The sequence below is a fragment of the Cavia porcellus genome, unplaced genomic scaffold (assembly GCF_034190915.1).
Source record: "Cavia porcellus strain 051 isolate PalLab524CR breed Dunkin Hartley unplaced genomic scaffold, mCavPor4.1 scaffold_11, whole genome shotgun sequence".
Taxonomy (NCBI): domain Eukaryota; kingdom Metazoa; phylum Chordata; class Mammalia; order Rodentia; family Caviidae; genus Cavia; species Cavia porcellus.
The window spans coordinates 29,122,337-29,149,943 of NW_026947494.1; the positions used below are offsets into that span (position 1 = coordinate 29,122,337).

The 27,607-nt window shown below is 37.8% G+C and overlaps 1 protein-coding gene across 3 annotated transcripts in view; it reads right to left on the minus strand.

Moving 5' to 3' along the window:
- Positions 1–27,607, minus strand: part of Prlr (prolactin receptor) — a 159,462-nt gene that overhangs the window by 107,226 nt on the left and 24,629 nt on the right. Inside the window, exon 1 of one of the 3 annotated variants that reach the window (XM_063258059.1) lies at positions 14,592–14,717. The exons of the other annotated variants lie outside the window; for them this stretch is intronic. The gene's annotated coding sequence lies outside the window, so the exon portion shown is untranslated. Of the gene's footprint in view, positions 1–14,591; positions 14,718–27,607 lie in introns of those variants that run through there. 3 annotated transcript variants of the gene reach the window in all.

The following is a 27,607-nucleotide window of genomic DNA, read 5'->3' on the forward strand; positions in this document are numbered from 1 at the left end:
TTTTTCAAACAATGATACTGCGAATATTCTCTATCCCTGTGCCAGGTGACAATGCCAATTGTACCATCCATCATTACTCTGTGACTTTTCCTTAGCTTTTCAATGAAAATTGAACACCAGTGCCAAGCTACTCTGTCTAGATTTCTTGACTTCCGTTGTGTGATCAGTCCCTTATTTCTATGACAGTTGGGGGTCCTTGCAAACTCTTCTGGGGTGAGATTCTTGTCCCTGCCCTCCAGTTTCAGACAGCCACCTATAGATGAGACTCCTCCCTGAACGCTGCAGAGCCTGTGACCTGCACTTACTTGGAGCAGCTTCTTCTTGACTCCTGCTTTGCTGGGCTATAAGCTTAGAGAGGCAAGATGGGGCTAACCTAGTCGGTGTTCTATGCTCAGCTCATAGGAAATAATTTAAGAGTGATTTAAGAGTTATTATGTGACTCTCTAAATGAATTTTCATTACTTTAAAGTGTCAATTGTCTTATAAGCATCCCAATGAAAGGCATATAGATAGACAGACAGACAGATATAGACACAGTGCGTAATGACTTAAGTGGAGTATGGATGTGAAAGTGTCAGTCTTACAGAGAATCTGTTAAACAAAGGAAGGAGTATTTGTATGCTTTGCCTTCAGTGTTCCTGTGAAGAAGTCCTCCTAAGCCTTGGTATTTCAGAGGTGGAGTCATGCCAAACACTTCTGCAGCTAATGTCTGCCTTACTCTGACTTTGCCCTATGTGAAAATTAATCTCAATACGCTGGTCTCCACTAGGAAGATTTCAAAAAGTGCCCTCAATTCCCTAGTCCTGTAACAGACCACACTTTTTTTTTTCACATTCACTTTTTAAGTCCAAGGGTTACATTATTATTCCACAGAATTAGGAAACATTGAGAAATAAAAGTATTGTGTGACATGATATCCTACTAAATGAGGACAACAAATATTTTGATGGAATATTCTTTAAGAATTTTTCAGTGTGACTATATATATATATATATATATATATATATATAAAACGTTATCCATATTTAGACACACACAAGCACACATAGCCTTCTGTTACATCTGCCCTAATGCTTTAATAAACCTCTATTTAGTATCTCTCTGCACAGCCTCTTGTTATCATCTTATTCTCTCCTGGTTTTCTATGACTCATCCAACATAGCTTATAACTTCTGCCAATTAAATTTTTCATGGCCTTTTCCCTAACCAAGGACTAATTTTGTTGTTTACTAATCTGCTTAAAAAAATCACCATTAAGTCTAAGCTTAATGTTTTTAAAATTTGCTTTTTACTTTTAAAGTTGGATAAATTTCACATACCCCTATTAAAGTATATAATTAAAATATTAAAATATATAATTAAAGTATATAATTCAGTGGAGTTTGGTATATCTAAAAGGTTTGCTGCCCTTACCACAATCAATTTTAGAACATTTTTTTATCACCACCAAAGGAAGCCCTGTGACCTCACAGTCACATCACCCTTTCAGCCCCTGGCGAACACAAATTTGCTTTTTTTTTTTTTTTTTTTTTTTTGTCCCTATGGATTTATCTATTCTAGGCATATCACATGCACATATTCATGAAATATGTGGTCTTTTGTACTTTTCCCCATAGCATAATGTTTTTGAGGTTCATCTGTGGGCTAATATATATCAGCACTTGATTCTTTTTTATGGCTGATATTTCATTGTATGAATTACCACATTTGTTTCTCTATTTATGGGCAACTAAGGCGAGCTCACTTTTGAACAGTGTGAATAGTGCTGTTATAAGCTTTCAGTCACAGAATGTTTACCCATTAGCAAAGATACACAGCTAGTAGTGGAATGGCTGAGTCATATAACAACTTCATAGCTGACTTCCGAGTAACTTTTGATGTGTTGCTCCATTTTAACATGTCAGTTAGGTTAGAGGATTCTAATTCATTTATATACTAGCCAACAATTTTTATCACTTGTATTTTTGTATGATAGACGTTAGTGAATGTGAAGAGATGACTCATTTTGGTTTTGATTTGCATTTCTTTAATGAATAGTGACTTCAACATTCCTCCTTATGCTCACTGGCTTGTTTGTATACCATTTTTTATGAAATTTTTATTTAGATCCTTTGTTTATTTTAAAATTTTTTCATTGTTGCAAGATTAACTTTGAAACCAGATTTTGCAATAAATGACGCACTAAGTGTTAGGCAAATGTGATATTAAGAAGCATTTCTGTGTTTAAGAGATTCCCTGCATCTCTACTCTACCCTGAGGATCCTGTATATTTACCTTTCACTATCATGAACACCTCATTTCCAAAGATGGGTACCTGTGGCTTTTCCTGTCATTTAAATGATTTGTGGAGACTAAGGACAGTCATATGACATATGAAGGGAGTAACTTGTGTAACCAAAGTACACATAGTAAATCTGGCTGCTTACACAAAAATACAGCACGTTCACTGTATGCTCCATGGGAAATGTTGTTATTCTAGGACCCTAGGATGTCATGAGACTTTTAGGAAGCGTTATTTTATTTTCTTTCCTTCCTTTTTAACTTTTCCCCTTCACCCCTCTACTCTCACTTCTATGTTTTCCCTCACTGGAGATTTAACTCAGGGCCTCAAGAAGAGATGATTCAACCCAGGAAGAGATTTTACATAAGAGTATTAACTATTACATTTAGTGAGTTTACATAATACATAATGGAACAGATGCACACTAAGTCTGTTCTATGATGAATTTATTTATTTAGCTACTGGGGATTGAACTCACGACCTCAGGCTTGCCAGGCTCTATGATGAATTTAAAATGACTAAATTATTCCACTATTCCACTGAGATAAAAAGTGGAATTATAGTCTACTAGAAACAATTTTTTTATGAATATATATATATATATATATATATATATATATATATTTTAACAATGCACCAAACTTGTTTTAGAAATAGTGCACTTCAAGGAAAGGCAATACTTGTGAAAAATTACCAGGTACTGTAAATTATTTTAATAGATTAAGTAAAGAAAAACATAAACAAAAAAAGTATAAATATAATCCAGTCATGGAAATTCTATGTAACTTTATCTCTCTCTTTTCATAAAGCTTCATAATAATGTCTCAGTTTGTGCAAGCTGGCTAAATCTTTCCTTTTTAAAAAATTTAAAAATTTTATTAGTACAGGTTTGCAGTACGTCATAACTACCTTCATCATGGAGATTTGGTACATGTTTTAATTATTTTACATCAATAATGAATCATCTGTTAAGTCATGGAAACTTCTGGGAACTTTACAATGACTTTTCATCTCCCTTAACATATATTATTTTGTTGATTATCATTGTCTTCAGTAAAATCTCTCCAATTTTGAGAGAGAAAACATCAACTCAACAAAGCAATGTTATTTTCTTCTCTTCTGTATGTGTAGTGTCCATAAATGCCTAGCATCCTGCACAGTTTCCTAGTGAGAAGTCTGCAAATGCTTGCTACTATGGTTTGGATATAGTTTGACTATGCCCTTTGAATGTTTATGTAAAAATAAAAGTAGAAACAAATGTTTATGTGATAGAAGCCTGGATCAAGGTGGTGGCATTTGTAGGAGGTGGAAACTTTAAGACGCAGAACCTAGTGGGAAATAAATGGGTCTCTGGAGGAAAATCCTTTGGAAAGACTTAGTGTACTTTCATAAGACCCTAGTTAGTTTTCCTGAGAGCCAGGTGTCATATAAGAAGAGATCTTGTACCTTAAATTTCTATTGTTTCCTGATTAATTTATGATCTTTCTCTCTTGCACACACTTTCACCACACAGCCAATCACCATATTGTGATTCAGCCAGAAGAACCTCCCAAAGGCTCCATCAACCTTGAACTTTTAGCACTGAACTATGAGTGAAACAAATCTTTACACATTACCCAGATTCAGGTTGTTATAGCAACAGGAAATGGACAAAGACATATGGTGAACAAATTAAAAGATATATTTACCAGGCCAATTTTTGATTCTTGTCTTAGTGCAGCTATTTACTCTGTATTAAACCCTTGTCTGTTAATGTTTTAAAAGTCTTTTGACATTTATACTTTTTCTATGTAGCTTCAACTGTGTTACAGTCCTTTATTGATGCTAGTTATAGGCCAAGTGAGTAAAGTGGATGTGATAAGTGATGTGATACAGGTACTGCCCTCTGGAAGTTTCCAGTCCATTGCAATGTAACAAAAATAATTAAGTGAGCAGATGCATTAGTCTGTCTATCATTGTGAGTACTTATATTTGGAAGGCTCTCTGAGCATGGAGTTGAAGAAAGACCATTTCTATAGTGAATTGGTGTTCTCTGTCTCAAAATTGGAGAGATTTTGAGAACAGTTAGCTTTAGCCTGAATAAGAATGGCCACACAGTGATTTCATATACCTCCTCATAAGTGTGGCATTTTCTATTTATTATCTATGACTCTGTAGAGTTATTTCACTGTTTTGTGAAGGTATATATCTTCTACCTCCTTAATTCAAAATTGAAACTGTTTTTCTTTTATCACAATTGCACAGAGCAGCTATCTAAAAAACATTGTTTATGAGTGTGTCCTTGGACTAAAGTAACGATCAGCACATTCAGTTAAATACCAAAGTGACCAATTCTTGAAGGTCTGTAGGAATGAAAATTTGTCCTAATACTTTACTAGTGTTTGAATATTTAACAAGCTGCTAACCTTACTGACAAATTATGCACGGCAGTTTCACTAGCCAATCTATTTAACCAAGATGGATATAATTAGGGGCGAAATCTTATCAAAGGCATGCTTAATAATCCTAGCATTGTTTCGCACTAATTAGGCATTATGGGTTAGCCGTTCTTTCTAATACAAAAGTGAGCCACATCTTCCAGCAGGTGAAGAAGCAATGAGAGACTGGTATGTCACTCTTGGTTACAGTAAGGTTTGTGGAGAGGTGCTATGTACGTATATCCATCTCAAATTATTTAATGTAGTCATTTCTTTCAGAAACATTTCCAGGCACGTGCTTGTAAGGTGTGCCACTCAGACTGTGTTGTGCTAAAAGAGTCCTCCTCTCTTCCCCTCACAAGTTTAATAACATCAATTTGCAGTATATAACTCTTAAAACTTCAGAACTCATTTTCAGATTAAGTGCAATTATCTGTGAAGAAAGAATAAAAATGCAGGTTAAAATAATTCAACCCCATTATGATTAAGCAGGCTAATCATATCCTAAAGATTTTAAAGTTTGGTCAGGAGGAAAGCCTTCTAGGAAGGCATTTATATAGGTTCTGCATATGCCAGGAAAAGTTATCTGCACAGTACATTTCCTTGGTCGACACAAATTTAAGCGTTTCTCTAGATTCTTTTAGAGATTTTCTTCTCATTGTCTTGGGTGCTATTTTAAGGTCTTCAATCTACTGGTAAGTAGACTTCACAAATTATGTGGTTGAGTGCTTACTTTGAGCAATGACTTATTATAGCAGACTCATATTCTATCTTCCACTGAAATTATGAATATAATATTTTATATCTGGCAGAGCCTAAGTTGGGTGCCTATGATTTCATGCCAAGAGGCCTTGTGAGAATTTTGTAGAGGTCATTATTTAGAATTTTCTAGACAAATGAAACCTTTGTAAAGAGAATTTTGATGAGTTTAACTACCATTTCTAATTTACTAAGTCAAATAAAGAACAACTCATAGTTATTGATCCAAGGAAACCGAGGCCCATAAGTAGCCAAATAGTGTCCTTCCAATTAACTGTTATTGATGACAGAAAGAGTTTTTCTTCTGTAAAGTAAACTATGCAATTTTCTATTCAAAAGATAGATTTCTATGCAGATAGAGTTGATTATAAAAGAAGTAGAAGAAAAAAAAAAAACAGAGAAAGAAGGAACAAAGAACAAGAAAACCAGGACAAAAAACTTCCATCTCACTCAGGGATTCTAGCTCATATTTCATCCTCAGTCAAAATCTGAGAATCAGAACCAAGACACCGGTTGGAAGAGTCTTAGGTGATGGATATGTGTGGATGGTTAGCATACATAGTGTACCCAAGTACTGAATTGTGCCACTGAACACAGTAATGGAACAGACAGTTCTTAGCATCTTAAAATAATGTCTAATTTAAAGGAATGAAATCACATTAGCTGTTTGTTCTTGGCATCATCTGGCCTAGGGGATCCTGGAGTCCCAAGGTGCCAGATATTTTCCCCTTTAGTTCACATTGAGTGAAGAGCCAGAGAGTTCAAAGAGAATCCTGACCTTGTGTGAGTTCACTCCAACCAGCTGTAGATACCCATGGGAACATGTGGTAGCTCCGATTTAAGCAATCCACAACTGGGGAGAGGTATCTCAGGGCTATGTACTGAGATACCCATGAGAACGTTGCCACATGCTGGCTATATTTAAAGAACCTCTCCATCTTCTTCTGCCAAGTCAGTCACTCAGAGCCTAAGAGTGTTCAAAATATTTTTCTCAACTGAAAAATTGCACCTAAAGATGACTTACATTTAGTTTTACAGAAAAATTATTCTAGAATGGATAGGAGTACATGCCAAATAACCATCTCTACTTACAGACAGAATTCTAAGATATCAGAAGGTTGTGCCCTTACCTGTGAGAGCTTGCTCTTTTAAATGACTGTTTAAAAGAATTGCTGATTAAAAGGTTATCTTCTAGAAGCATAAGGGGCTCCTAAACTTTTAAGATAACAAGTGAATCAACAAACAGTCTTGGTAGAGTAGATTGATTAAATGTGTCACAGTCAAGGTCAAGGCGGCCACTATACCACATAGATCCTCTCCTACCATGTCTATTTGTCAGGACAACCTTGCCTGTACCTTATCCTTTTCCCTTCCTTACCGGGTATGGTCCTGGTGGACAAAATAGGGATTCATCAAAGCTCTAGGTAAGATGGGGTGGTGGAATTCTAGGCATTTTACATATATTTATTCAATCTTTCAAATAACAGGAGGATCCATGAGGGAAGTCATCTCCCCATTACACTGAGGAAACACAATAGTCAAGTTTAGCATAATTCCACACATATGCTCAACAAATGCAGGTGTTATTAGTTTAGAAGGATGATATTTTGGCATGATTTTGGGGCAAAGTTCACAATGAAGGAAAGTTGTTCTGCATCCACAAAACTTCAGGGAACTACTAGAATGACTTCAGAGAAACAGTTCTTGTATGTTGTAGGGTATTTTTTGGTGTCCAGCTCTCCTAATCTAGGAATCAAACTGGCCTATAAGTTGTTAGTTTTTCTCTCTCACTTTATTTCTTCTGTTTATTTCAGATGCCTCATCCATACACCAAGAAGGGAAAAATCAATTCCCACTTCCATTTCAACCTAAATTCCAAGATATGTTAATTTCATGGTGGATCTGTGTAGTTAGTAAATCAAATCTCCTAAGAGCTTATCATCCTTGAGGACTATTTTATGGCATGATTGTAAGTCTTTTTAAGATCCCCTGTCACTCCACATTTCTCCAGTTCCTTTTAAGTAATGTGACATTATACTCTGAAATCCTTTGTTTGATTGAGAGATCAAATAGTAAAGTTCACGTTCTGAAGAAAAGTTTCTACATGGATTTAGGTTCTTAAGGTTAGTTTCCAAGCTTTAGTCTTGCATCTTTTCTAATAAAATCATAGGTCTGTGTTTATGCATTCCAATGCTCTGGAGCTAGGTGAACCCAATGAGGTCAAAGTCCTCTCGGGCATGTATATCTGGAAAGCACATAGTCTACAATAAGACTTAACTCCTGGCTCACTATGACTTAGTTTGGTTGTTAATAATTCACTCTGGAACTAGGGAAGATTAGGAGCAGTCACATCAAGGAAGGTGGAGCTTGTATTTAATATACCCACTGCTGAGAAATAGAAAGGACAGCTTGGCAAAGGACCACAGGAGTTGTATCCAACTCTGACCAGGTGACTTTGCCTGAGACCAGCCTATTGAATGCTTGTGGTGAGGGATGGGAGGGAGGAGCACCCACCCATCTGCATCTGCTGCATCTGTCTCTGTTTAGAATACATGGTGCATGAAAGTGTTCTATGCATGTTAACGCTCTGATTCATCAAATATCAGGGTTGAAAGAATTCTCACAGGCCACAGAGCTCACAACATGATAAACTCTTGGTAGGCTTATCCCTGTAATACTATCCTGGATGGCAGCTCTTCCTACATGTGACTCTAGAGCATTGAAAATGCATTGTGTCCCCACTGAAATCTGCTGTCAGTGTGAAATATAGGCTGAATTTCAAAAGCATCATAGGACATGAGGGATGGGAAATATTTCATTCACAATTATATTATTATACACTGAAATAAATACATTGGAATGAATACAATGTATCTTTTATATTAATGGCACCTATTTCTCTTTACTTTCCCAGAAAAATTCAAATTTTCACTGTGGCTGGCATGTCTACTGCAACAACAAAGGTCAGTATTGTCCCCAGGGTGTCATTGACCTGAAGGTCAACCAAACTCACTATTATAATGGTTTGTGCTGCAAAACCATTTAGACTAGAACTTAATATGTATTTACTTAGAGACATTTTGAAGGATTTATCTTTACCCAGAAGCAGGATTGAAGCCTCAGTTTACCCAGAAGAGGTGACTTGTCCTCAAAACACTAAGAAATTCTGGCGCCACTTGTTAGCCTGTGTTCTGCTGTGCCTGACCCTTTAAACTTATAATTACAAGAGCAGGGAGATGGCAGGCAGGATACTGGATAAAAATAGCTCACTGAGAGCTCTGAGGCAGCTTCCCCCTTCACAACATGTAGTAGAGTACCCTTAGCTAATTCATTTTACTCCACTCTCCAGCACTTAATATCTAGTATCAATTATGAAATGTATTCTTGCTTAAAAATCTCACCCATTGAAAAAGAGTACACTGAACCACATGTGATGGCACCTGACCATAAGCAAAACAATTGAGGAGGCAGAGGCAGGAGTGTTATAAATTCAAGGCCAGCCTTGGCAACCTTAGGAAAGATTAGAGATGTAGCTCAGTGGTAGAAACCATACACACACACACACACACACACACACACACACACACACACACACATAAAATATATATATATTTTTTGGTACCAGGGATTGAACTCATGACCTCACACTTGCTAGGCAGGCACTTGTACCATTGAGCTAAGTCCCCAGCCCCCAACACAATGTATTTTTGCAAGGGCTAACTATAAGGTGATCTGGGGTAAGCAAACACCTTAAATTATGTCACTTGCTTCCCAAGGCAGCCTGGGATCCACCTGTCCAGAACATAGTCTGCTGAGCTTGTCAGGGTGGCCCTTTCCTGGCCCATGTGGGTGAGCCACAGAAATGCAGAAGCTTGTTTGTGGGCTCATCAGGAGGATAGGGTCTTCACTGGTTCCCTCTCTAAAAGAAATAGCAGCTCTTTTTCTCTGCTGGGGCTAGTTTCACTATATAGTACATAATTATGGGGAAAAGAAGGAAAGGGAGATGTCACTGCATTTACCCCTTCTTATTCTGTACCTTTTGCACAGAGTATTTCAAATAATCTCGTGACCAATTAAAAACCCTCCAAGCCATAAAGTCAGAGGAATCTCATTACATTCTGCTATCTTGAGAGCATTTTATTTAAATATGGCATAGCATAATATTTACTGAGAGCTTTCTAAGTGCTAGGCTGCATTGCAAGTACTTTAAAAGAGTTAAATAACTTAATTCTTATTAAAAACTCTGATAGGTGGTACTTGGATTAAACTGTACTCTCCTATTTGCCCATGCATAAATTGAAGTCCTTTTGGAATGGAACCTGAATTAGAAATTAGCAAACTGTAGACAGATGTAATTAATTAAGATCAGGTCAGTAGAGTGGACCTTAATCCCCAATATGACTTATGTCCTGATAAAAAAAGGGGAATCTAGACAGATACACAAGGAAGATGCCATGTGAAGATGAAGGACAGGATTAGGGTAATTTGTCTATAAGCTAGAGGGTCAAAGATTGTCAGCAAAGTTCCAGAAACTAAGAGAGAAACATGGAATAGATTCTCCTCAGACTCCAGAAGATCAATAACTTTTCTGACACCCTGGCTGTATCTCTCTGGTCTTTAGAACTGTGAGGCCATACATTTTACTGTTTGTTATGAAAACCCCAACAGATTAATAAAAGTTGTTCCATACTTCATTGGGAACTCAAATTACAGAACAGTTAAGAACTTTTCCCCAACCAATGTCACATAGTTAACAAATGGCAGGCTTGTGAATACAGTATTTAAAAATAATTATACCTTGGTAGCTAATAGAATGCTCTTCTGAAATGAAGAGCACAGACTTTGGTAATGAAACCACTGTGTGGCCTGTGACCTTTCCTGAGGAACTTATTGTATTCTGATGTCCTGTTCTAGAATGAGTATCTGGACAGTTGTGCACTTGTCCAGGTTTATTTGTAATCAAAGAGGAGACTTCTTCCTAAGCAGAGCTTTGGGGAGATGCCAGGCCCCTGGATGCTGAGCCAGGCAATGGGCACAGACTATGAGAAGCAGGTATGGATACTGGTTGGATAGCTGGTTTTATCAGGAGGAAATATTTATACAGTGGTGATCTTACATGATGGTGACAGTAAGACAAAGTCTTTAAGGTCACCAGTAGCACAGAGATGATATAATTAATGAGTGAGTTGGTTTTATAAAGCTTCCTCAATCAGTATGCTCTCTTCTCTACCAAGAAGTTAGATATGGAGCTAGAGAAACTACTAAGGAGAATCATTTCCAATCTATTTTACCGTGATACCCTCTTAAAATGTTCTGAATGTCTTTTGTCTTACCTCCTCCAAATTTATCTCCATGTTTCAACCAGAACTGTCTGTTTGCAAGCAAATCTGATTATACCTTCCTCCTGCATGTAATTTTCCCACAGTCTTCCATAGCTTCCAGCTTCTAACCTCCTCAATGTCCATCTTGGCTGGTTGCATAGTGTCACTTTCCCAGAGACCAAATATTTAATGGTGCGGATTTTGAACTCTAGTTTTCTAGATGCCACCAAGCTTCCTCAGGGCTTCTGCCCTTGCAATGAGCTCCCTCCTCCAGGAACATGCTACCAAGAGCCTTTCTCCTTCTAACCTCACCTTCAACTTTAGTCCTGAGTTCTTTCCAGTTCAATACAGTTGGCTTCTGGGATCTCTCATGCAGTCTCTGGCCTTAGTGTCCCTAGGAGATCATAGAATTCATCACACTTGCTTAGCACCACTGCTGACACTTTGGCCTGTCTCCCCGAGCAGTTTATTGGAACAAGGACCATGCTTCATCTGTGTTTATATTGCTAAGCCCTATTTTGTTATATATGGAGAAAATATATGAGCTAATAAATGACCTACAGGTTAAGATTATGCCGAAAACACACAGCTTTACATTCTGTCATAAGTGCCTATCCTTTAATATCAATCGAAATACAGGGCTCTTTGTGAGATCTAGCATCAGTCTCAGCATTTTTCCTCTCTCATTTTCCTGGGGACCTCAAGTCCTTCACAGAGATTTTACTTTTCTTATGAGTATATATTTAAATGAGCTTTAGTGTCTATGGCTGGAGAATATAGGGCAGGGTGAAAAGAAAGAGCATAGATTGGGATATAAAGAGCTATATCTTAAGGATTCTGAAAAGCCAGAGAAAAGGTGTGGATGGGAGAGGGCAGAGAGAGAGAGAGAGAGAGAGAGAGAGAGGATTTGTATGGTGACTGAGTCACATTCCCAAGACAGAGTCACATGGGCCAGAGATTGGACTTCTCTTTCCTCTTCTATCAAATGGTGGACTTTGCCCTGAAGTTTCATGCATGGAGTCTAATGACCAAGAAAATGAGATGTAAATTCTATTCTGATTAGCACCCAATTAGCAGATGTTCCATGAAAACAGATTCTTGTGGGACTCAGATTCTGTATTTTTCCTCACAGTGATTTTTGTCTATAAGCACTTCTGTATCTCATGATGCTGGAATTTGAACCAAGGCTTGGCACATTCTAGATAATTACTCTTCCAGTGAGCTCCAGCCTCAGCCCAGACACAGAGAATTAATGCTAAGTTCATGTTTTTCTCTAGAGATGGGGCTCATTTGTGCAAGAAATGCCCCCAGAGACTGACAAGGTGCCCAAACTTCCAGATGGTGAAACATTAGGAAAGACCAGCTGCCCCAAGGCTTATGCTGTGCTAAGATCCAAATCTGACTCTCCTCTACTTGAATTTCCAACTATGTGTAAATCATTTGGGCTACTTCTACTATTCTGTGATTTGAAGAGCTCTATACTTGCACACTGGGAGCACACAAAGTCACCATGGGTCCTCCTTCCCACACACATGCTTTCCTTCAGGGAGTACCATTCAGGAAGCTTCAAGATGGGGAGCAGCTACTCCTTAGCATCCCGGTGTCTCTTCTAACACTTGTATGCAATTAACTGCTTATAGTAACCTTAAGTTTCCTTTTTTATGTAATCATAAATGGGGAAAGGAGCAAGGTGTCTGTCTTTGGATGAACTCTGCCGAACAGCCTTTAGCGAAGCAGCCTCCAATTCCTTTCTCTTGCATTAGACATTTTTGTGAACTCTCTAGCCTTGTGCTGACTATGTAACTCATGTGAGCACAGATATGGGTAGGATATGAACAGACCCCAAGAAAAATACCCTATCATTTTACTGTTCTCATTCATCCTTTCGTCATGCAGTGTTATTGGAGTATTGAGTAACAGCACTACTATCCCCTAGAAAAGATTTTAAACAATGACCTTGAGCCAAAACACAGGTCCAGGTGATTAGATCTTTTGCAAAGAATCTATGGAACTAATAAATTGTAACTAATGGACTATTTTTGGTCTTGAAACTTTTTGGTGATTTATGAGATTCCTCAGGAAGCCTTCCTCTTCCACCCAGATCGTTAGCTGCATCCCTCATACTGGGCTCCACATCAATGCATGTTGACTATTGTTAGTGTTACATACTATTTCCTCAAAAATATGAACATCTGGCAAGTGCAGCTGGCTCCCCTTCCTCTCGTAGCTGTCTCTTCACACACAGATCACCTTATTTACTCTTTGGCCCATGGAGTTTACACTAATTTTCTTGGCTTATGACTGGGTTGAAAGAGGAGGGCTTGAGTTCTGTCCACAAAGCTTTGTACAAGTCAAGAGCAGAGAGGTATAAAGAGTAGTAGTCATGGACTTCAGGCATAGAGGTACGCAGACAAGCTCGCTTCTCTGACCTGCGCAGGGTAAAAGCCTCAAGGGCTTCTGAGTCAGTAATTTTCTGATATCTGGAGACCTTGGTTTTCAGAAAAGAGCACTGGAGGTTTTGTTGGTTTAAAAAGTATTTTGGATGTCTATGATGTGCTGGCTTTTCTTAAGGAAGCCAATGTGGTTATTGTTTCATCTACAGCAGCAGAGAAAGGTTGGCAGACATCGATGAGCAGCTGGCTTCTCTCACTGAGCATTGACCACAGTAGCATGCCTTGTGTTTAGAGCTTTGTGCCCAGTAGCATGTTTTCCTACTTCTTTAAAATCTCCCTTGTTCTCACTATCACGTCCTATGTCCCTTGCTACTTTCTCTTCATCTACCTTTTTCATTGTTTCTGCCTGTTGTTGAAACATCTGCCCTACTGGATTATGGTACATTCATATAATTTTATATTGCTCAGTGATAAAAAGAGATAAGCTATCAAGCAACAGAAAGACATGGAGGAAACTTGAAAGCTAAATGAAAGAAGGGTTATGTTAAAGAGTATGTTCTGCAGGATTCCATCTACATGACATTTTAGAAGAGGCAAAAATCATATAGATAGAAAACAAATATCAGTGGTTGTCGCGAATTTGGGGGAAGGAAAGAAGGATGAGACATGGGATTTTTAGGGCAATGAAATGATTTTGTATGAGACTGTAATGATTGGTACATGCTGTCATGCATTTGTTAAAACCTGTAGAATGTAACAACACAAATGATAAACACAAATATAAATGATACACTTTAGTTAATACATCAGCACTGGTGTATCATGAAAAATATACTGCATGAATGCAAGATGTTAATAACAGAGGAAACCGAGAGATGTAGAGTGGGTTATATGGGGCCTTTCAGTGTTTTATGAGCACCTTTTCTGTAAACCCAAGACTATCACACACAAAAAGAACTGTTAAAAATCAGTCTAAATCTCTCAGACCTCTGGCATAGGCTTCAGTGGCTTTTTAGAGGTCGTTGTCTGACCGTTCTTTGCCTTCTGGTAACATCTGGAGATGTTCTCAACTCCAAACCAACACAGCTTCCCTGTCACTCACTGTCTCTTCCCCTTTCCGTGGGCTGCTCTGCTCTGAGATCCATGTGCTGTTACTGCACTGCTCTTTGCTTCATGGTTTGACCCACACTTTCTCTCTGGAACTTCCAGTGTCTTGAAGAAGCTTTCTCACAGGCCTCACAAAGTTAATGAGGTATCTCCTTGCTTAGCTCTTGTCAAAACCTGAATCAGCCCATAGACCCTTTTGCCACCTGTGGCATCCTAGTCCTTCCTCACTGTTGCCCATTTCCAATGCCAGATGGGAAATATGCAAGAGAATAAGCATGGACAGAGAAATTGAAGGTGCCCCACATCTCTCACCTGTGGCCTTCCTATGGTCTGTGATCTCATCAACAGGTCTGGCTGGAGCTTGGCACATCTTGGTTAGGAGTCCTGAAGGCAAGTGAATTCTCCTCTGCACTTCCTACCCTGAGAATGTGAACCCTATGGCCCTACCTAATCATCCTTCACAACCTGGTGAAAGGTGCAGGCCGTTGTTAATGATTGATAGTATATTAAAGTACGGATTTTTATTAGTGCTCACTTTGGGATCAAGACAAGACAATGATTTGCTAGAAAACATGAGGACACATTCTATGTCAAGTGGTCCTAGCGCTAGGGCTTGGGATTTAGAGAAGGCTTGCTCACATAGTAGGTAGCAGAGGTGGGAAAGGATTTTAGTTTTTAACAGGCACCGAACAGAAAAATGAAAACTAATGTTGAAGAAAAATATTAATTTTCAGGTTTCTGAGAAAAGTAATCTATTAATCTTGATGATTATAGATTCTGATAAATATGGGCTGATAGAATAATTTATCCTGACAGCCCTGCAGTCAACCTACACTTCACGAAAGTACAAAATGAGAACTCAGGCTCAGTCTTCTGGGTGAGGAGGAGACATTAGTCTTTCTAGGCATAGTTTGTGTGGCAAGATAAAAGCAAAGAGAATGAAAAGAGGAAATAAAGGGATGGGGATAAAAAAGATCCTATTTTCTTGAAATTTCTCATGTATGGGTTATTTGCTCGCTCAGAATCTGGACATACATGGACAAAGGGGGCTTGCACAATGGCAAGCACATTTGGGGATCTTGAAAGTCAATTGGGACTATTGAAGGAGCTCTCCAAAGCCTGGCTCCTGTGAGAATAAGCACCTCCTTGCACCCTAGCTCAGCACACTTCATCCCTCGGTCCCACCAGGAGAAACCAGCAAGGGGAGGAGCCTTCCCCTACCGCAGTGAGGGCTAACTGGGGCCAAAAGATACCTTCCCTGAGCACAGGCCCTTCACTGAGTCTTATCCTGGACTCCTGATTCCTCAGGCTTTGTGCAGTGTTGCCATTCACCTTTGTATCTTTAGAACCCTGACCTGACACATGAGAGATATTCACTAAATGCTGGGAGAGTGAATGTCTGGATAATAACCTCAGGATGATTTCTTCCCAGGCTGCTGGAAAACACACTCTTTTCTCAGTGATCACTGGCCCCTCCTTCCTACATCACTTTGAAGTTTATCCTGCCTGCAACAAGGCAGGGAGTGGAGGTGTTAGTATTGAGGGTGGAACAGTCTCTTCTGCCTCCTCCCCGACATGCCCAGGGCATGGTAAACTGTCACAGTCCTGGTCGGATGGCTCTGTGTATTTTAAAGGGGGCAGGTATGTGCAGTAATTTAGCAATTACCTGGTTTGTTTAGAGAAACACAGGAAAGAAATCAACTGGGGTTTGCTCATCAGAATATAAACGCCCACGGTATTCTAGTTGTCCATGTTCTGGCCACCAAAATGGCATTTGGGAGAAATGCTGTTGCTCCTTTCAGAAGGCTGCCCATGGCTGCCTTAGTTGGAAGCACTTACAAAACCACCCTCTGAAATATGAGACTGGTTTGGTCTTGATCTTTTTTGTCTGATGGCAAAGAGTTTTGCATGAGAAAAAGCCATGGCGTAAACCAGGACACCAAAGTCAGTAAATGTAAAGCCATGAGCAGATCAAGACCTCAGTGAGCTCAAGCAGAACAGGAAACTAGTCTCTAGCAAAAGCTGTCCTCAGCCAGTAGGAAAATGGTTCCTGCCGAAATCTTCCTGTCTTTCACTGGACCACATGAGGGTTGCTATGCAGCACGGAAGGCTGCAGCTCCCACAGGGACCAGGTACTAACCCAGACACAAGCAGGTTCTCCAGTAGGTGTGCAGGCTCACTCAGGGAAGGCGAGGCAAGAACTTCCCCAAAAGAGTTTCAGGGGTGTCCTAGTTTAGGCTACTATAATAAAATACCATAAGCTGTGTGAGTTACAAACAATAGAAATTTATTTCTCATAGTTAGAGAGGTCAAAAGTCTGAAATCAGGGTGCCAGCATATTCCCAGAAGATGAAGAAACTGATGAGGGTCCTGGGTTGAGATTGCTGACTCTTGTGTCTTTAGATGGCAGAAAGAGATGTGTAGCTCTTTCACTGGGACATTAATTCCATTTGTGAGATCTCACTCAAATGACTTAATCACTTTCCTAATGTCTCCTTCATATTGGAATTAATATTTCACCATGAATTTTGGTGGAATACAATATTTAACCTATTTTAGGACAGAAATGTACAGATACCTTGAAATCACTTCCTCTTAATCCCAACATTTTTTTATGTTGCTATAAATATAGGTGCACATATATCACTGTGGTATGATGTTTTCAATTCTTCTGGGAATATGCCTAGAAGTGGAATAGCTGGGTCAAATGGGACTTCCGATCCTAGCTTTTTGAGAAACCTTCAGACTGATTTCCACAGTGATTGCACCAGTGTACACTCCCACCAACAGTGCAGGAGAGTTTCTTTTTCCTCACAGTCAATCCAGCGTTTGTCATTGGTAGTTTTCTTTATCTTAGTTATTCTTTCTGGAGTGAGATGAATCTCAGTGCTATTTTAATTTACATTTCTCTAATGATCAATAATGTTGAACTTTTTTATGTATTTATTTTCCATTTGCATTTCTTCATCTGAGAACTGTGTATTCATCACACATGCCCATTTTTGGATTGGGCCTTTGAATTTTGGGAGTTTGATTTTTAAAAATTCTTTATATATTCTAAATAGAAGTCCTTTGTCTGAGGGACAGTTGACTGAGAATTTTTTCCCCCAATTTATGAGTTTTCTTTTCACTCTGTTAGAGATTAATTTTGACATGAAAAAAAATTTAATAAGACAAGTTCCCAGTTGTTGAATCTGGGAAGTATTTCCTATGCAATTTGATTTTGTTGATAAATTCTCTGCCTACCTCTATGCCTTTGAGAGTTCTACCTACTTTGTCTTTCAGCAGATTTAGTATTTCTGTTTTAATATTTAGATTTTTGATCCATTTTGACTTTAGTTTAGTGCATGGTGGTAAGTTGTTTTAGTTTTAGTTTTTGGCATATGGAGAGCCAGTTTTTCCAGTACCACAATTAAAAAGGTTATCTTTTTTTCAGTGACCATGTTTGGCTCCTTTCTCAAAGATTAGACAGCTGACTGTGTTTGTAGTTGTGGTCATATCTTCTAATATATTCCATTGATATTTATGTCTGTTTTTATTATAATACCATGCTGATTTTATCATAGTAGCTTTGTAGTATAATTTCAAGTCAGGGATTGTGATGCATCCTGCCTTGCCTTTATTGTCCAGAATTGCTTTGGCTATTCTAGGCCAGATGAATTTCAGGAATATTTTCTCTAGGTCTGTGAGGTGTTTTGATGATATTTTGATTGGAATTGCATTCAGTCTGTATAACAATTTTGGGAGAATGGTCATTTTCATAATGTTTGTTCTTCCTATGCATGAACAAGGAATGTCTTTCCATTTTCTGAGATTCTCTTTGATTTCGTTTTTTAGAGAAAAAAGAAATCTCTTGTCTAATTGCTTTGGCTGATGTTTCCAGAACTATATTGAATAGGAGTGGTGATAATGGATATTCTTGTCTTGTTCCTGATTCAGGAGCAAAAGCTTTCAGTTTTTGACCACTTAATATAGTGTTGGTTGCTGGTTTGTCATAGATGGCTTTCAGATTAAGGTAAAGCTCATCTATTCTGATATTCCATAGGGATCATATCATGAATGAGTAAAAAAACTTTATCAGAAGGTTTTTTTTGGGGGGGTGCCGGGGATCGAACTCATGACCTCAGGCTTACCAGGCAGGTGCTTAAGCCACTGAGCTAAATTCCCAAGCCCTTATCAGAAGTTTTTTTTCTGCATCTATTGAAATGATCATGTGATGCTTTTCTTTGGCCCTATTGATATGGTTATTGATTTTTATATGTTAAACCACTTCTGCATTCCGGGGATGAATCCCACTTGGTCATGGTATATAAGTTTCTTGATGACTTGCTGCATTCTGTTTGCCCGTATTTTATTGAGGATTTTTGCCTCTATGTTCATTAGGGAGATTGGCCTGTAATTCTCTTTAACGCAATATTTTTAAAACTTCAAAGTGAATCAGTTTGATAAGAATGTATGCCATAGTAAGAAATTAAATCACAAGTGGCAAGGGGGAAAGTGACTCTGGTATCGCAGAGGGAGACCCACAGGCTCACTAGGATTGTTTGAAACTATAATCCCCACTTCAACATTAATGAAGCATGAGGACAAGCCATCCTTTTATGTCTGTTTCCCCAATCTAACTTCTGGGATTTCCTATGGGAAGGCGTCTTTCTTGCTGAGATCCAAGATGGAGGTTGGAGGGGTAACCCCTCCACTGGGACTCAGGTGAATGACTCAGCCGAATGGGTTTGCATAGACACCATTGCTTATCTACTCAACTTGTGTCACTCAAGGCAGTCTCATCTCCTTTTCAATCCCTGGGGATACATATAAAGACCGAAGATCTTAAATCTTGGAGAAAGCTGAAGCTAATCCAGTCAACTAGCCTAGTGCCATCCCCCCAGACCTGTTGCTGAAACCTGCTCCTTCAGGGAAGTCTCCATTACCTGTGACTGGTGCTCAGTAAAACAGTGGGCTGGGGCAAAGTGTCAAGGAGGCAAAATTTCAGGGTTTCCTTCCCAGGTAGGTATGCCACCTTGGATCAGCAGCGCTGCTGAAGATACTTCTTGGAACAAGCAATAGTATGAAGGTGGTTAGCTTGGCTAGCTGAAGGAATGACACTTATCCTGGCTAGAGTGAGTGTGCCTTGGATCCCTGCCTCCACCGAAGGGAAGCAGGAAGGGTATGGTATATTCTGGAAGCTGATGGGACCCTATCTCCAGCCAGCCCTTCCATTCCTTCTACCATGAAGCTTCATTTCTGATCATTCTTGGTATAAAACATCAAGTTGCAGACACTCTGCAACTCCTCCTCCCATGTAGCCCTGATGGCAGAAGACCAAGAAGTCTTGCTCTGGGAAGATTCTCTTTATTAGCTCCAATGGTGCTAGCTCTGGGCCTATCACAAGATCACCTGACAAAGTCATCTTATGCTTGCCAGAATAAACACAACATTGTATTACAATGTGCCCTTGATTTTGCAGAGCACTCCCTCAGGTCCAAGGGATTGCAGAGCTGCAGTCCTCAGCACTGGACAAAAGGCACATTTCTGCAAGAGACTGATAGGATTCTCTTCTCTCCACTATCTTTTCTTTGCTTCTCCTTTTCCTCAGACATAAGAGTATAAATTCCTGACCCTAATTTCTTTGTCTTTGCTATTTGGTAAATTGGCTACTTAATCTAATTTTATTTTTTTGTTATTTGTGGTTAAGGAAGAGATACTAGTTCTCTAAACAGAAAAATATTTTGGCTGCTGGAAGAAATATCTTTTAGTTTCCTAATTTGTTTCTGTTTTACCTTTTGGTTTTTGTTCTCTCTTTCTTCATGTCCCCATCCCTTCTTTATTGCCGAAGAGGGCAGCTTGCCTCCCCAGTTTAGGTCACTGCATCAGCCCCTCCAACTGTGTTCACAGCAGCTTTGACAGTGTCTCAGACATGCATCCTCAAACACCACTTAGGTAAGTTTCCTTCAGTCTGATGATCTGCTTATAAGAAGGCTGAAACCAGCTGATGTGTCCATGTGTGACTTTTGCTCTCTAGTGGCACAACATCAGCAATCAAGTTTAAAGGAACTGAGCAGATGTCATCGACCTGTGGCACTGGCTCTCCCTCCAGGCTGGATTTTAGGTGCTCAGACAGTGGCTCCAGGGAAATCAGGGTTCCTAGACAGGAGCATGTTGTGCTGAAGCATAGAAATACATAAAAATGTGGCCCTAGTCTTTTCAAACTCTGTAATATGTTACAGAGAGTCATCCATGTCGCAAGTCAGTGGCTTTTTCTTGAGCATACAAACAAAAACTTTAGCAACATGGCATGCTGGTGTATAACTGTAATCCCAACATTAGCAGGACTGGGGAGATTGAAGCAGGAGGATCACAAGGTTGAGGCCAACCAGGACTACAGAGTGAGACCCTGTCTCAAGAACCAAAAGCAAAACACAACAAAACCCAAAACAAAGAACTAAAGGGAAATCCAGATGAGAGAAGGGATGGAGTTTGATTCAGATTCTACCTGTTCCCTCTAGACAGGCAACAGAGTTTTGTGGATATTTTCAGTTTACAATCTGCTAGGTGTGAAAGTGGTTATGACTGAAAGATAAACAGCTTATTTGATAGAAAGACAAGTTCCAGTTTCTGAAAAGAAGAGCTATGATCCACTTCATGGTACTCTAATGGCTTAGAAAAATAATTATCCTCGCTTACACTTCTGGTTATGACAGAAAGTTTTCAAGGAATCATTTTTATAGGTACAAATTTGTCTTAAAGATGAAATTCAAGCAAACAATTAAAAACGTTCTTAAAAACTTTCCTTCAAAACTCAAAAATTGAAAAAAGTCTCAGTCAAAAGTATATTCTCTCACTTTACAGTTTAACCATTATAGTACTTTAATAAAACCTAGGTATTATGTAAATAATATAATCACAATGTAACCTATCTTGGTTTTCTCAAATAAGGAAATCACAAATCTGGAAGAGACTTAAAACTAACGTGTAACAAATTTCAGTTTCCATAAAATTTTATCATTCCCTTATTCCTCATAGATGTCACATTTATACTCCAATGCCTCAAAAATTCTAAAACTATAATATCATCATTACAAATAATGGACTGACTGAATACAGAAAAACAACAAAGACTTTAATGAATTGTCAAAAAGTAGCTATTTGGGTAGTCACAGTTCAGCCCCAGCCGAAGTGTGGGTGCAAATTTTGGAAAATAAAAAATATATTTCTTGGTAGCATATTTCCTTGTTCAAGCCCTTGTGACTCATGTTCCGGTGCTTCCTATACAAAAGGTATCTCCTTAAAACTGTCTTCTTGTTCCAGTAACATAGAATTCACAGAGGGACAGGAAGAGCACAGGAAGCCTACCTAGTCTGAGATCCTGAGTGTATCTCCCAGACCCTTTCTTCTTTTAAAAAATAGAGATAAAAATACCTCACAAGGCTATCAATAGTTTTAAAAATAATTTATTTAATATACTTTTCCCATATATGAAGTACTAAGGTGATAGTATAACGGCATCTCTCTTGGTTGTCATCCCCTCGAACATAAGAACAAATTAATTCTGTCTTGCCAAGAGCTGCTCCAGATTCTACACTCTGAAAATCCTGTTTGCTCTACAGAGAGGTAAGGTTGCTAGTTATTCTCAGAATATTAAATAGCCTTAGGGCATAGACTTTATCTCTCTGCTTTATTGACTATTCTTGCTTTGCCCAGCAACAAGTAACAGGACTATCAAAAATATACTCTCTATAAAGGGCAGCCTAATTTCATTTAATGAATTCTTAAATTACAAGGAAGTATATATAATCTATGGATAGATTCTTCAAGAATAAAGCTTTTCTTAAGTATGGTGCAGTAACCGCTAAAGAAATATAAGACCAAGGTGGGAGCCCAGAACATCAATACAAGGTGTTACATGAGGGATAGCCAAATTCTAACAATCAGAATGGTGAACCTTCAGAGAGTGCACTTGAGATTAGAGAGAACCTATGTATGCCTGGCCTAATTGGGCTATACTATGACAAATAATGCCCCCCAAAATGGATTAATTTTGTAAGAAGCCAGCAGCCAAAAGGTGAACATATTTTCTAAGGTCCACATAGATAAATGGAGACAGGTTTAGAATTGAAACTTAAATCTTTCCATTATAGAGTACCTCTGTAAGTTTTTCATTCTTTTTGCTCAGGACTCTGCAAAAAGCATTATTTTTCCTATAATCACATGCACTAACAAATTTTATGCCTTCACACACAGATCTGAACTTTGTCTCTACCGAATTGTGTAACTTTGGGCAAATCACTTAAGTTTCGTGAAATCTACCTCCAGACCTGGATCTCCTTCATGGACTGTAAAGGCAGCCATGGATCAGAAGAGTGAACAGGAATGATGGCTGGCATCTATTAGAGCATCAGTGGCAAGGCCCTAGTCTGGCTGCTTAACCATGTGGCCAAGCACATGCTATTTCACTGTTTGAATTTAGTGTCTTCAGTTCCAAAAAACATGAGGCTAATAATAACATTTTTTGAGTTCTATAATAATGGAATAAGAAATAAAAAAGACCCCTGGAAGCACATTGCAAAGGAAAGGCAGTATATAGGTATAAGCAGAAAGCCATCTACTGTAGATTGTCTTTCCTCCTGTGCTTTAATAATGTGGTATTTGCTATCTTATATAGAATAGACGAAAACTTGAATCAATTTATGTGATTAAGGGAAACTGCATAAAGCACAGATATAATAAGCTCAAGTGTTCACTTTATGGTACCATCTTGACAATCAATATTGGAGTGGCAAAGGCATAGTGAGCATTGCTTTGCAGCAAGAGAGTAACGCAGAGAAGTAATAATTAGCTGGACAAGGGAAAAAGGAGGCATTTTTACCAGAGCTGATACAGACAGCCATGCTGGGCTGGCTCAGTAATACACTGATATGTTCTTGGTTTTAGAATGACTGAAGAATGACTGATAACTACATCAAATGAATCTTTATGAAATGAGGCAAAGCCAGTGCTAGTTTACAGTACACAGTGTTCCTGATGGATGGGCTTGCTTGGCTTAGTGTGTACCAGGATCCTTTGGGGGACATTTGAAATCCTAGGCAGACAGATTTTAGAAATCATTGAGTTGAGAGGATGTCCCCAATCTCTAGCAAAACCATGAGCTTAAGAACTCGGAAGTCAAACTTTGTCTGAAATTTCTTGTACAAGGAAAGACAAAGTACAAAGGTGTTGCTTTCTATATCAAGCTTATTTCTAACGAGGAGACTTGGAAATACTTTAGGCTCTCTAAAAGGTACTAGCAACCATTATCACTATTTCTCAACATTGCAATAGGAAAATAAGTGAATTCATCAGTAATCTCTGCTGTATACACTTTTCCCAAGCCAACAAAAACTGACTGAAATTCGCAAATGCTTTTGAGAAATTATGTAGAAGAGAGTTGATTTATAGAGAGAAACAACCATCTCAAGCATTTGTCGTTTTACTTCTATCGTGTTAATATTGGCAGCATCACTGTCTAATATTTGCCTTGCTACTGAGACACCTTGATTGGCATTTGCATCGTAAGTAAGTTGCACAAAGTCTCATTTTGCTATATCCCAAAATATTGGAAAGGAATAATTTTAAAAGAATGGCACCCCCAAATGAGAGATGCTTAAGTTCTCTATTTTGTGTGCAGGAGAAGAGGCAGTGAAGGAAGAGCACACTGTTTATCAGTACTGAAAGCCACATCTTTGGCATCCTGTTAGAAGCTAATATTGAACTAGGACATGTCATTCTGCCCTCCAACTGTGGGCAGGAAATCTTATGGCCTAGCATATATTGAACAGGTTTAAGAACACACTGAACATGCTAAATGTTCACAAATATTACATCTGAGTAGATTGATTTTTTCATTCCTGAATGAGTAAACACGAAAAATAAATAGCATAGACAGTGGAAAAACTGCAAAACAAGAGAGCTGAAATATCATCTTATTGATAATTTCAGAAAAACATTTCTCATCCTCAACTGATGTATAAATGTGACAAATAGCCATTATGACATAAAAGAATGGGAGGAAAATTATATGAGTGAGACGAGGAAGGGTAGCCAAAAATGAAACAATTGCTTGTTTCCTGAAAGAAACAAAAGACAAAACTGAAATATAGGAAAATGAATCAGTACTTTCCTAAACACAGATGTACTACCTTACATACACTAAAAGGAATGCATGGGGTGGAGATGGTAGATACATATGATAGGAAACGATCAAATTAGTGTTAGTCTGTGCCCATGAAAAGAAAATTAGTGGTGACTACAGCACTATATCCTACTAGGATTGTTAAAATGAAAGATAATATCAAGCCTTATAAAAGATAGAGAGTAACGGAAGCTCTCAAAAATTATTGAAAAGAGTAAAATGGTACAATCACTTTGTAAACTTTTGGCAGTTTCTTCACAATTAAATATATGTTCTTTGATTCCAAAATTCCACTAGAAGGTAATTATTTAATGGAAATAAAATTATGACCATAATGAACCTAATGTAATTAATCCATAATTGGAAACACCTCCACTATCAAAAATAAGACAATCAAGAACAAAATTATAGTATATTCATATAATAGAATATTACTTAGCAATAAATGAAATAAACTAAGTATAAGCAACAACTTGGACAAATGTCAAAATGCATGAGAAAAAGTGAAAAAGGTAAAAAGAATTCTTATACATCAGAATGTAAAGTTCCTATTTTCAGGATAGGAAAACAGTTAACTGCGGTAGAAATCAGATATGTGGTTGCTTCTGGTAGTGTGATTGTTTGGAAAGGAGTATGACAAAATTTTGTGGAGTGATACAGATATTCTGTATCTTCATGTGAATGTGGCTTATGTAGGTATATGTATTTAGCAAAACCAGTCAAACTACGTGTATTATCACTGTATTTCTTTGGATATAAATTTTAAATTGAAGAAAGTATAGAGTTAAAGTTTCAAAAGTACATTTTTTAAAAACAAAATAAAATGTAATGGAAGGAATATTAAAAAATTTAAAGAAATTGAAAATATCCCAGGTGGTCATGGTAAAGGAAAATCTAACTGTGTGAATTGAAAGGATTCAGCAAAATATGCTTTAAAAAAAAGCTCACACCTAGATACGTTGCAATAAAATATTTGAATTATAAAAGTGAAAGCACAATCATTCTGGAGGATAAACGAGTTATTAAGAAACATAACTATGAATCAGCTCCTATTTTTCTGCCATGTGACTCAATGTAAAAGGCAAAAATGATAATGAGACAAGAATTTCTTGCACATACAAGTCATTTTTTATGTTTAATGTCAAAAGAAGTTAATTCTGAACTTACTAAGGGATTAAAATATACTACTCATTATACTTAGGCTGTGTCTTTTTTTACTTAGGATAATTCTTCAAGCTATTTTTTAAGCTGCCTGACAGAGGAACTAAAATTAAAATGTAAAAAGTGTGATGTGAATAAAATAACCACAGAACTTCCAGGAATATACTATAAAATCTATGCTATTTCATAAAGTAATTACAAAACAGAAGTCATATAATGTAAAATGTTTACTGAAAGAAACCCGAGCAAGAAATGTTTAAAATATTCTTACGTATACTAAGAAAAGGGTTGGAAGTAGAATCAAATTAAATTTCTCAACTTTGATAAGGTTATCCAAGGATACTATCTCATTTGAAAGTTGATTTAAAAAGTATGTGATTTATTATTATTATATGATTTAAAAAGTATATGAAATACAAAGTATTTACTTTGATAGTATATAAAATATGGGTAGAAATGTTTTGGAAATCTTACAAATGTTTTGTAGAAATACAAAAGAGATGACTATATTTTAGATTACTGGAAAGTTAAACACAAAGTCAAACCAAAGCCTGCTGTACTAGTTAGCTTTCCCATCACTGGGACATAATCCAACACATGCAGTTTAAAGTGGAGGGGTCCTACTTTGACTCATGATTACAGAGAGTTCAGTCCATGGTGGGCTGTTCCAAAGGAGAAACATCAAGGTTGAACTGTGTGGTAGAGCACAGTTGTTTACTTAACAGAGCAGAGAGACAGTATTAAAAAGAAGGGGTCTAGGACCAGTTACATTACCCAAAGTCATACCACCATGACCCACCCATATACACAAAGGTCTGTGCTTCATTAATCCCTAAGGTGGCTCTTAAGCCAGTCAGGTTAACAATTCAGTTTAATTGTTACATTCATATCGCAAAATGTGGATCAAAAAGAAAAGATAAGGAAGCAGAAAAAGTTTTCAAAAAATGAAAATAACTGAAACCAAATTAACATAATTTTGAGTGTCACAACATAAATTTCTAAATGAAAGAAACATTTCTCTGATCAAATATACTCTAGAAATTCAGAGTTAAAGTCAGTTGATCTTAATACACTCAAATGAATTATGAACTTTTAAGAGAGAGGATTTCATTTCTGTCTTTTCCCATGTTTATTTTATTGGTATCCATAAGACATTGATAAATGTTATGAAATTCATTCTTCTCAAAATTTATATTGAATAGGTGCTCACTATTGTTATTAATATTACAAGTTATGATTAATGCACAAGGTATTAAATAAAATTAGGTGCAATTATTAGAATGAGAAAAATCACTTATAAACACCAGGATCCAAACTATTTTGATGAACTACAAGGTTCATCAAGGATCAATTATAATCAGATATGTAGTAAACATTCAAAGATTCAGATGTTTGAACATACACAGTGCAAACTGAGAGATATTGAATGCTTCTTGAAGGACTGAAAGTCAGTTTTGCTGCTACTGACAGGTAGAGTTAATATTTTCCCGATCAAGTTATCAATGTGAGATTTTACTTGGTGTATGTGTATACATACATCTGTGTATGTACATTTATACACATATACGTACTATATTCACACACATAAACATGTAATTGTTTTTCAAAGTCATGCCAAAATGTACCTGTTAGAACATATTGCAAGAGCAGGTAAGTCAATTTTGAAAAGAAGCAGAGACACAGACCTTACCAGTTTAATCAAAGTTCTGGTCTAGGGATGGAGCTAAAGATGGCAGATCAGCAAGCAGTGAAATAGGCAGCTTCCCTGAGAGAAACAGCTCAGATACCAGAATAAAACATCCTGGAGGATGGACGAGGTGGAGGGAGATACTCTCAACCCAGGAAGATACTAAAGGGAAAGGAGCCGGTCAAACTCACAGTCGTGGAACTCTTGCTGGGACTGCTCAGACTCATAGTCATGGTGGTCTTGCGTGGGAGTCACAGTCGTGCTGAAGTTGAGGGTTGGTGAGCCCAACACAGAACAGAGCCAGCATGGAGACCT